The sequence below is a fragment of the Arachis ipaensis genome, chromosome B2 (genome assembly GCF_059453495.1).
Source record: "Arachis ipaensis isolate K30076 ecotype BB chromosome B2, ASM5945349v1, whole genome shotgun sequence".
NCBI lineage: Eukaryota > Viridiplantae > Streptophyta > Magnoliopsida > Fabales > Fabaceae > Arachis > Arachis ipaensis.
The window spans coordinates 77,123,846-77,135,633 of record NC_142437.1 but is presented as its reverse complement, the minus strand read 5'-3'; positions in this window follow the sequence as shown (position 1 = coordinate 77,135,633).

Below are 11,788 nucleotides of genomic sequence, written 5' to 3'. Positions count from 1 at the left end.
ACGGCTGCCAGGTAAAGCGATGACTCCAAGAACGGAGTCCCAGTCAAATTGGTATCTCTGGCACTGAAGGGTGGCTTCTTGAAAGGCGTCCATTCCTGCTGGAATAGCGGGAAGACTCAGAGCTTGTTGAATGGCCTCTTCTGTGATGGGGCCTTGCTTCTGCCGGACATAAATAGACTGCAGGGTCGGTATGTAGAAGTTGGAGTAGAACTCAACTACCCAAGAGAGATTGACCTGCCTCGGCTGTCTCCGTAAGAAACCCCATTGTCTTCGCTCAATTTGCGGCTCAACAAAGGCGGCAATATTGGACGGGAGGATAAGAAGGTATTCATTGTTATAGTTCCTTTCTGCTAGGATAGGGAACATCTGCTCACAGTAGCGATTGGGAAATCGCGCAGTGTCCTTTGCTGGAAAGGCTTTCTCCTTGTCGTCCACCTTTATTATCCTCTTAACTCTTTTTGTTGAGGGCTTGACTGCGGTTGAAGAAGGCTCTGCCACTAATGCTCTTTTAGTTCCTCTTCTTGCTGGTGGTTTGGAAGTAGCTTTCTCTTTTCCTTTCTTGGTGGCCATCTTGAAAGAAGGGAAGAGAAAGGAAATTAAATTCAAAGAGATAAAGCAAGGAAGAGGGTATTGTAAGTGATAGTCAATGCACAATAAAGATAAATAGCATTAACACATGGTCCAAATTACATGTGAAAAGCTCATCAATGGAAATATAGCAAGTGCATGTAGGACAATGGAATGCAAGAGGTTTATTGGCATGCAGGCAAAGGCATGAGTAGCATATATCAAACATTCAATGTCCAGTTTAGATTACCATTTGTAACAAACTATCACGTTTGTATTGACAATTAAATCTAATTAATAAAATAATAAGGGAAAGTTGTGAAAAGCAAGCATTGAATAGTATAGCAACATAGAGAAGTGCATAATGCCACATGAGATTTTTCACAAACATATAGCATGCATGGTGAATAGGGTATAGAAAATATGAAGATAAACATGCAAGCAATCCCTTAAATAGGAGAAAAATAATTGTCAAACAATTTGCAATAATCCACAGGCATATAATGGGGGATGATGACTCAAAAGATTTCTAACACCATGTTAAAGGAAAAGAAGAAGAAGAAAAATAAAAGTTTGAAAAGAAAAAAGAAAAGAAAAAGAAAATAATAATATATATACATAATAGAATAAGAATGATAGAAAAGAGAAGAAGGAAGAAGAAGGTAAAACCTTGTTAATGGAGGAGAGAGAGAGAGAGTGAGAGGTGAGATAGAAAGGGGAAGGGGGAAAAGAAAAAAAAGGAGGGAAAAGAAAAATTAGGATTTGGAGGAAAGAAAGATAAGATAATTTGGCAATTGGGGTTTAGCTGTGCGACGCATGCGACGCGGCCGCCTGGGGCACGCGTTCGCGTGGGGATTCGTCAGGGAAGGGGATGCGATCGCGTCGGTCACGCGGTCGCGTGACCTGTGTTGCGCTGCTGGCGTGAGTGCAGCCTCGCTCCAGCACAACTCTCTGTTCGATTCATTTTAATTGCCAAAATTGGGTGACGCGATCGCGTGGGTCACGCGATCGCATGAGTGTGCGTTATAAAATAGGGGACACGGCCGCGTCAGCGACACGGTCGCGTGACAGGGATTGTGCTTCCAGCACCAATCCAGAACCACTCTCGCGCAATATAGCGTTGTGCACCCTTTTACGTCGAAAATGCAGGGCACGCGGCCGCGTGGGACACGCGGTCGCGTGGGAGGCCATGATTCCTATGCGACGCGGACGCGTCAGCGACGCGGTCGTGCGGGGTAACTTGTGCCATTGGCACGACTCCAGCGCTCCTCCTGCGTAACTTTCTGTTCATTTTTGTTTTTCTGTACTCCCCATGCCACGCGGACGCGTCGCTGGTGCGATCGCGTCGCGCGGCAATTTTTTTTTTTTTTAGGGAAAGATATGTAATTGAAAGAGCACGAAAGTACTAATAAAGAGAAGAGTTATTAAAGAAGAAAAACTAAGAGTGAAGAAAAGAACGATCATACTGCGGTGGGTTGTCTCCCACCAAGCACTTTGCTTTTACGTCCGTAAGTTGGACGCTCCAATAGCTCAATCTGCTGCGATGTGGGGATCTTCCAGGCGGAAGATTTCAAGCTCCTTATTTTTCTGCACTTTCTCACCATGGTATAGCTTCAGGCGCTATCCATTAACCTTAATAAGTTCAGAGCTTGAAGGATGGCTTAGGTGATAGACTCCGTACGGTTCAGCCTTCTCTACTCTGTATGGACCTTCCTATTTTGATCTCAACTTACCAGGCATGAGCCTCTGTCGAGATTTGTAAAGGAGAACAAAATTTCCAGGTTGGAACTCTCTCTTCTTGATGTTTTGATCATGCACAGCTTTCATCTTTTCCTTGTACATTCTGGAGTTCTCATAAGCTTCCAGGCGAAGGTTCTCCAGTTCCTGCAGTTGCAACTTTCTTTCAGGTCCAGCATTCTCAGTTCCCATGTTGCACTCCTTAACTGCCCAGAAGGCTCTGTGTTCTATTTCAACTGGGAGATGGCAAGCTTTTCCATAAACCAAGCGGAAGAGACTCATCCCAATGGGTGTCTTGTATGCTGTTCTGTATGCCCACAGTGCATCTTGTAGTCTGGTGCTCCAGTCTTTTCTATGAGGCTTTACTATCTTTTGCAAAATACGCTTAATTTCTCTGTTTGACACCTCAGCTTGCCCATTAGTTTGGGGATGGTAAGCTGTTGCAACTTTATGGATTATCCCATGCTTCTTCATCAAGCCTGTTAGTCTCCTGTTACAAAAATGGGTGCCTTGATCGCTCACGATCGCTCGTGGTGATCCAAAGCGGCATATAATATGGTTTCTCACAAAGGAAACAACAGTGTTAGCATCATCAGTGCGGGTAGGAATTGCTTCCACCCATTTGGAAACATAATCCACAGCTAACAATATATAAAAATATCCACTAGAATTTGGAAATGGACCCATGAAGTCAATGCCCCATACATAAAAAATTTCACAGAAAAGCATATATTGTTGAGGCATCTCATCCCTCCTGGATATGTTACCAAATTTCTGGCATGGGTGACAAGATTTACAAAACTCAGGGGCATCTCTAAAAAGAGTAGGCCACCAGAATCCACAGTCTAAGATCTTTCTAGCTGTTCTTTGAGGGCCAAAGTGTCCTCCACTCTCAGATGAGTGACAGGCCTCTAAAATGGACTGGAATTCTGATTGAGGTACACAACGTCTAATTATCTGGTCAGTGCCACATCTCCATAAATATGGGTCATCCCATATATAATATTTAGACTCGCTTTTCAGCTTGTCTCTTTGATGTTTAGAAAAATGTGGAGGAAATGTGCGGCTAACTAAATAATTAGCAACAGGTGCATACCAAGGGACTACCTCAGATACTGCTTGCAGGTTGTCAAAAGGAAAATTATCATCTATAGGAGTAGAATCATCCTTAATATGTTCAAGGCGACTCAAGTGGTCTGCTACTAAATTTTGATTACCACTCCTATCCTTTATTTCTAAATCAAATTCTTGTAACAGCAGTATCCAACGTATAAGTCTTGGTTTGGATTCCTTTTTAGCTAATAAATACTTTAGAGCTGCATGGTCCGAATACACTACTACTCTAGTACCAAGTAAATAAGCTCAGAATTTATCCAGAGCAAAAACAATAGCAAGTAGCTCTTTCTCAGTAGTAGTATAATTGGACTGGGCAGTGTCTAAAGTCTTAGACGCATAGGCAATAACAAAAGGGTGCTTACCTTCACGCTGAGCCAGCGCTGCTCCTACTGCATGGTTGGAAGCATCGCACATGATTTCAAACGGCTGGCTCCAGTCGGGTCCTCTCACAATTGGGGCTTGAGTTAGAGCAGTCTTCAGCCTATCAAATGCTTGTTTGCAATCTTCACTGAACTCGAACTCAATGTCCTTCTGCAGTAATCTGGATAAGGGAAGTGCCACCTTACTAAAGTCTTTAATAAATCTCCTGTAGAAAGCTGCATGGCCAAGGAACGAACGGACTTCCTTCACAGAAGAGGGGTAAGGTAAACTAGAAATAATATTCACCTTTGCTGGGTCTACAGAAAGGCCATTATTAGATACCATATGTCCTAATACAATTCCTTGCTTTACCATAAAGTGGCATTTTTTGAAATTCAGTACATGGTTTGTATTAACACATCTATCTAATACTCTAGATAATCCATCTAATCAAAGGTTAAAAGAATCACCATAAATTCTAAAATTGTCCATAAAAACTTCCATATAGTCCTCAATAAGATCAGAGAAAAGACTCATCATGCACCTTTGGAAGGTGGCTGGTGCATTGCACAAGCCAAAGGGCATTCTCTTATAAGCATAAGTCCCAAAAGGACATGTAAAAGTAGTCTTTTCCTGATCCTCAGGAGCTATATGAATCTGGAAATAACCTGTGTAACCATCTAGAAAGCAATAATGTGATTTACCTGACAGGCGATCTAGCATTTAATCAATGAATGGGAGTGGGTAGTGATCCTTACGGGTAGCTTGGTTGAGACGCCTGTAATCAATGCAGACTCTCCAAGCATTCTGAACTCTAGTTGCTATGAGCTCTCCATGCTCATTCTTCACTGTAGTGACTCCAGATTTCTTGGGCACCACTTGTACTGGACTTACCCATTCACTGTCTGAAATGGGATATATGATACCTGCTTCCAATAGTCTGGTCACTTCCTTTTTGACAACTTCCAAGATGGTGGGATTCAATCTTCTTTGTGGTTGACAGACCGGTCTTGCTCCTTCTTCTAAAAATATTCTGTGCTCACATACTTGAGGGTTAATTCCCATAATGTCTGCCAAACTCCACCCAATTGCCTTCTTATGCTTCCTCAGTACATCAAGTAACTGCTCTTCTTGTTGAGAAGTCAGTTCCCTTGCAATAATAACCGGAAGCTTCTGCTCATCCTCAAGATAAGCATATTTGAGATGTGGAGGGAGAGGTTTCAATTCTAACTTTTGATCATGGGCAGGCTCTGGATTAACTGGGGCTTACGAAAATGGCGAAGTGTCCTCATTGTCAGTTAAGAGAGTCCCCACACTCGGACCTTGTCCAGTGTGCCTCTCTTCAAACTCTTCTTTTTGGACTTCAGCCACACTTTTGTCTATGACATCACACTGGAAGATAGAACGATCTTCTGGGGGGTTGTTAATGACTCCATTCAGATTGAAGATCACTATGCGGCCATCTATTTCAAAGGAGTATGTTCCTGAAAAAGCATCCAATTTGAATTTTGATGTCTTCAGGAATGGTCTTCCAAGTAGGATTGATAATGGCTTATCTGAATCATTATGGGGCATCTCCAAGATATAAAAATCAGTGGGAAATGTGAGTCCTTTAATGTTCACCAAAACATCTTCAGCAACTCCAGCCACTGTAATAATGCTTTTATCTGCTAACACAAAACGAGCTGCCGACCTTTTTAAGGGAGGGAGCCTTAAAACATCATATATAGACAAAGGCATTATACTGACACATGCTCCTAAATCACACATGCAATCATAAATTACTACACCACCAATAGTACAACTAACTATGCAAGGACCTAGATCACTACATTTTTCAGGTAATCCTCCCATTAAAGCAGATATAGAACTACCTAAAGGAATAGTTTCTAATTCATTAATTTTGTCTTTATGGATACATAAGTCTTTTAGAAACTTTGCATATTTAGGTACCTGCTGAATAACATCAAAAAGGGGAACAGTTACCTCAACCTTTTTGAATATTTCAACCATTTTAGGATCAGGTTCCAGCTGCTTCCTGGGCTTCCTTGCAAGTTGTGGAAATGGAATGGGAGTAGTGTTTTCTGTGGTGCCTGTGCCTTTTTGTGCTTCTTCCTGTGGTTGAGCTATCTCTTCTTCAGCTATGTCCTGTATGTCCTCTTCCTCTTCAACATCTTCGATTTCTACCACCTCTTTAGCTGAGGCGTATTCTGGTGAGCTTGGTTCCTCCTGATTCCTCTCCTGCAGTGTGGTTCCGGACCTCAGGGTGATGGCATTAATGCCTCCCTTTGGATTTGGTAATGGTTGAGAGGGGATTCCAGTGGTGCTTGAAGGTTGGTTACTGGAATTTTGTGCTGAACCAAGTTGTGTCATAAAAGCTTGCAGAGTAGAGGTGAAACCATTCAGACTGGCATTAATACTGTTCACGATGGTATTTTCCATGGCCAGTTGTCTTTTCTCAAAAGCTTGTAATAAATCTTCATTAGAAGATACAGAAGAATGAGTAAATTGAGAGGTTTGCTGCTGATTGTTCGGTGGTCCTTGGTTTTGCCTCAGGTGAGGTGCTCGGTAAGGTTGATTTTGTTGCCTGTTGTTGTTATTATTCCACCTCTGATTTCCCTGGTTATCTCTGCCTCCCCTATTATTGTTGTCTCTCCAATTTTGGTTTGAATTGTCCTGCCATCCATGGTTATTATTTTCACTTTGATTGTACCCTTGGTTGGGGCGATCATAGAAGTTGTGAGTGGATGCCACCATGTTGTCTTCTTGTTGGAGCTGCGGGCATTCATCAGTGTAATGGCTGTAATCAGCACAAATTCCGCAAATTCTTTGTGGAACTAGTTGTTGGTTTTGCTGTGGTTGAGTTTGCTGAGCTTGTTGACTCAACTGCATTTGCTTCAGCAGGTTGGTCATCTCACAGATGCTTCGATTTAGAGCAGCAGTCTCTATGCCAGAAGATACTTCTGCAATGGCTTTTGAACGGCCTTACTTCTGTCTGTGGTTCCGAGTAGATTCAGCTAAATCACTGATCAATTGCCAAGCTTCATCAGTGGTCTTGTACTTCTTCATAGACCCATTGCTGGCACTTTCCAATGTGGTCTTATCTTGGGGCCTCATACCTTGTGTGATATAGCTGAGTAGCACGATCTTGTCAATCATGTGGTGGGGGCATGCTTCCAGAAGATTATTGAAGCGCTCCTAGTATTCAAAGAGAGTCTCATTGTCATCCTGAACAATTGTAGAGATATCCTTCCTCAGTTTATCAGTAACTTCGGATGGAAAGAATTTCTCCAGAAACTCCTTTCTGAGCGTATCCCAGTTGGATACATTTGCTAGAGGTTGAGTGTAGTACCACTCTCTTGCTTTTCCCTCAAGAGAGAACGGAAAAGCTTTCAACAGGATTGAAGTTTCATCAGTGCCATCACGCCTGATAGTAGAACAGGCTGCCTGGAAGTCTCTCAAGTGCTTGATAGGCTCTTGAGCAGGTAGGCCATGAAACTTGGGCATCAAATTTAGCAGTGCGGTCTTTATTTCAAAATCCATAGCTACCGCTGGATGATGCGCTTGAAACGGTTGCATTGTAAAATCAGGAGCTCCTTCCTCCTGAATGGTAACTCTTCTAGCTGCCATGTTTTCTGCACATAAAACAACTGAATCAGTAGAACGGGGGCTGGTTTCTTCCTCAGATTCACTTTCAGATCCGCCCTCAGAGCGGGCTAACCTACGCTGTTCTTGCCTTATTCGTGAAATAGTCCTTTCAATTTCAGGATCGAATATTAGCAAGCGCGGATAAGGAAGTGAACGCATCATTTGAAGGAAGAAACATGCAGCTCATAGTAGTAAAATTAAATAAAATACAAATAAATAAATTCTAATTAATAAAATTAGCACTCTATTGGAACTCCCCGGCAACGACGCCAAAAATTGATGGGAAGCAGAAGCTGGTGAATTAAAAATTTATTAAAATGGTTAGGTTGCAGGCATAGTTCTTAACTCACCGAAAATCTGCTTATCAATTTAGAAATATGTCACAGAGAGTTTAAATTAAAATTACTGGGAGTTTTAAGTCCCAGGTCATCTCCCAACGAGTTGCAGAAAAGTGTGCTGTTTTATTAATCAGATGTTCCAAGAAGTTGAGCTAAGTAAATTGGAATTTAAATTGAGGATTTTTAAATAATATAAATAAAAGCCTTGACTGGGAATTGATTGGTTAGAATCTCTATCATTGATGGTGTGATTGTAAGATTAATTTATAATTAATGGTTGTTCTGTTTGGTTATCCTTTACTAGGTAAGGGAAAGTCAAACAAGTGGGAATGCCAGATCTGTTCACAAGTTGTAACCCACTTAGTTCAAAGGGATTGGCGTCAGTGACAGGATAGCAATCCAACATTTAACCCAATTACAAATTTTCTTTCAATCCTTCCAACTCAAGAGTTCCTTTTAATCAACTCCCCATCAAGTAAGGAAACTACTCACGCATTATAAATAAAGAATCCATAGCGCATGAAAGGGAATTAAAAGAAGACATGATTATTGGAATTGAAATTGAATTAAAAAGAAATAATCCTTGCATTAAATAATCATAAAAGTATCTGAATGACAAAATTGAACATAACAAAGAACATGGAAGAATAGAACCAAGTTAAGAGAACAAACTAGAATGATGAAGTCTTGATGAGGAAATAACTCTTCTCACTGGTCCAATGCTAAGACCAATTGAAAATTAAAATTATAAAAACTAGAGAGAAAAACCTAAGAGAGTGAAAAACTAGATCTAAAACTACTGAATGAATGTGTCCCTTGTTTCTGCATATTCTCTGACTCTAGTCTGCTGTTCCGGGCCGAAAACTGGGCCGAAATAAGGTCCAAAATCGCCCCCATCAAATTCTGCAGATTATGCAGATCACGCATGTCACGCGATCGCGTTGTCCATGCGGACGCGTCACTTGTGCTTTTTCCTCTCCACGCGTTTGCGTCGTCCACGCTACCGCGTCGCTTGCGCTTTCCAATCCGCGCGGTCGCGCAAGCCATGTGGCCGCGTTACTGCGAATTGCGCTCCTTCGCGCGGTCGCGTGAGCCATGCGACCGCGTCACTTCTCGCTGGTTATCTCCTCAAATTCTTGTGTTCCTTCCATTTTTTGCTAGCTTCCTTTCCAATCTCCAACTCATTCATGGCCTATAAAGTCTGAAACACTTAACACACAGATCACGGCGTCGAATGGAATAAAGGAGAATTAAAAATAAATAATTAAAGTCTCTAGGAAGCAATTTTCAAACATGTACTCAATTTAGGAAGGAAATCTAAATGCATGCTAAATTGATGAATAAGTGGGTAAGGATCATGACAAAACCACACAATTAAACACAATATAAACTATAAAATAGTGGTTTATCAGTCTTCCAAGTAGGATTGATGATGGCTTATCTGAGTCATTATGGGGCATCTCCAAGATATTAAAATCAGTGGGAAATGTAAGCCCTTTAATGTTCACTAAAACATCTTCAACAACTCCAGCAATTGTAATAATGCTTTTATCTGCTAACACAAAATGAGCTGCCGACCTTTTTAAGGGAGGTAGCCTCAAAATATCATATATAGACAAAGGCATTATACTGACACATGCTCCTAAATCACACATGCAGTCATAAATTACTACTCCACCAATAGTACAACTAACTATACAAGGACCTGGGTCACTACACTTCTCAGGTAATCCTCCCATTAAAGCAGATATGGAACTACCTTAAGGAATAGTTTCTAATTCATTAATTTTGTCTTTATGTATACATAAATCTTTTAGAAACTTTGCATATTTAGGTACTTGTTGAATAACATCAAAAAGAGGAACGGTTACCTCAACCTTTTTGAATATTTCTACCATTTTGGGATCGGGTTCCAGCTGCTTCCTGGGCTTCCTTGCAAGTTGTGGAAATAGAATAGGAGTGTTGTTTTCAGCAGTGTCTTCGCCTCTTGGTGCTTCCTCCTGTGGTTGGACTTCTTCTTTTTCAGCTATGTCCTGTATGTCCTCTTCCTCTTCGACATCTTCTATTTCTACTACCTCTTCAGCTGAGGTGTGTTCTGGTGAGCTTGGCTCCTCCTGATTCCTCTCCTGTAGTGTGGTTTCGGACCTCAAGGTGATGGCATTAATGCCTCCCTTTGGATTGGGTAATGGTTGAGAGGGGATTCCAGTGGAGCTTGAAGGTTGGTTACTGGAATTTTGCATTGATCCAATCTGTGAAACAAGAGCTTGCAAAGTAGAACTCAGACCATTCAGGCTGGCATTAATGTTATTCATAATGTTATTTTCCATGGTCTGTTGTCTCCGCTCAAAAGATTGTAGTAACTCTTCATTAGGGGATAAAGAAGAATGAGTAAATTGAGAGGTCTGCTGCTGGGTATTCTGTGGTCCTTGGGATTGCCTCAGGTGAGGTACTCTGTAAGGTTGGTTCTGCTGCCTGTTGTTATTATTATTCCACCTCTGATTTCCCTGATTATCTCTGCCTCCTCTGTTATTGTTGTCCCTCCAATTCTGGTTAGAATTGTCCTGCCATCCATGGTTATGATTTCCACCTTGATTGTGCCCTTGGTTGGGGTGGTCATAGAAGTTATGAGTGGATGCCACCATGTTGTCTTCCTGTTGGAGTTGCGGGCATTCATCAGTATAATGGTTATAATCAGCACAAATTCCACAAACTCTCTGTAGGACTAACTGTTGGCTTTACTATGCTGGAGAAGGTTGAGCTTGCTGAACTTGTTGTTGATTCAATTGCATTTGCTTCAGCAAGTTGGTCATTTCACAGATACTTTGAGTCAGAGCAGCAGTCTCTCTGCTAGAGGATACTTTTGCAACGGCTTTTGAACGGCCTTGCTTCTGTCTGTGGTTCCTAGTAGATTCAGCTAAGTCGCTGATCAATTGCCATGCCTCATCAGTGGTCTTGTACTTCTTCATAGACCCATTGCTAGCACTTTCCAATGTGGTCTTATCTTGTGGCGTCATACCCTGTGTGATATAGCTGAGTAACACTATCTTGTCAATCATGTGGTGGGGGCATCCTTCCAAAAGATTATTGAAGCGCTCCCAGTATTCAAAGAGAGTCTCGTTGTCATCTTGAACAATCGTGGAAATGTCTTTCCTCAGTTTATCAGTAACTTCAGCTGGAAAGAACTTCTCCAAAAACTCTTTTTTAAGCATATCCCAGTTGGATACGTTTGTTAGGGGTTGAGTGTAGTACCACTCTCTTGCTTTTCCTTCAAGAGAAAACGGGAAAGCTTTCAGCAGAATTGAAGTTTCATCTGTACCATCACGCCTGACAGTAGAACAGGCTGCCTGGAAATCTCTCAGGTGCTTGATGGGCTCTTGAGCAGGTAAGCCATGAAACTTGGGCATCAAATTGAGCAGTGCGGTCTTTATTTCAAAATCTATAGCCACTACTGGGTGATGCGCTTGAAACGGTTACATTGTAAAATTAGGGGCTCCTTCCTCCTGGATGGTAACTCTCCTAGGTTCTGCCATGTCTTCTGCACGTGAATCAACCGAATTAGTAGAACAGGAGCTGGTTTCTTCCTCAAGTTCATTTTCAGATCCGCCCTCAGAGCGGACTAACCGATGCTGAGCTCGCCTTATTCGTGAAATAGTCCTTTCAATTTCAGGATCGAATATTAGCAAGCGCGGATCAGAAAGTGAACGCGTCATTTGACGAAAGAAACATGCAGCTCATAGTAGCAAAATAAAATAAAATACAAATAAATAAATTCTAATTAATAACTTTAGCACTCTATTGCAACTCCCCGGCAACGGCGCCAAAAATTGATGGTGTGCAGAAATTGGCAAATTAAAAATTGTTAAAACATTTACGTTGTAAGTATAGTTCTTAACTTGCCAGAAATCTGCTCCTCAATTTAGAAAGGTGTCACAGAAAATTGAATTTAAAATACTGGGAGTATGAATCCCAGGTTGTCTCCCAATGAGTTGCAAAAAAGTGTGCAATTTTATTAATCAGAGGTT